Raw genomic sequence first — 529 nt, 5'->3', positions numbered from 1 at the left:
GAAGGAAGGAAGGAAGGAAGGAAGGAAGGAAGGAAGGAAGGAAGGAAAGAAGGAAGGAAGGAAGGAAGGAAGGAAATGGTTACTACAAACTTTAAAGAGAGGTTCCCCCACTATAGAAAGAGCTCATAGGTGACCTTTTCTCAAGGCAAACAAGTCAAGTGATTTAAGAAATGTCAAAATGTTTTAAGTACCCCCAGCTTGGACTCACAGCATCTAATCAGAGTCTGCAGCAAAGAAGGTTTCTGAATACTTGTTAATGTATGCTAAATACAGGAATGCCAACAAAGGAGATAAGCATGACGTCATAAGGCAGACCACTCTCAAAGAGTACCACAGGCAGTACATCCGATAAACTGCATGTGTAGCCAGGTGTGATGGTCCACTCCTGTGATGGTCCATGCCTATTCCCGGCATTAGGGAGGCTGAGGTGAGAAGGCAGATCTTTCAAGGCCAGACTGGCCTTGCCGTCAATGTCCTCTCACCACTCAGATTAGGGAAGAAGACTATCTGTCTCTTTTTCATTGTGCAA

This window comes from Psammomys obesus, unplaced genomic scaffold (genome assembly GCF_907164565.1).
Source record: "Psammomys obesus unplaced genomic scaffold, mPsaObe1.curated_primary_1811, whole genome shotgun sequence".
Taxonomy (NCBI): Eukaryota; Metazoa; Chordata; class Mammalia; order Rodentia; family Muridae; genus Psammomys; species Psammomys obesus.
This window is presented reverse-complemented; position numbering follows the sequence as displayed.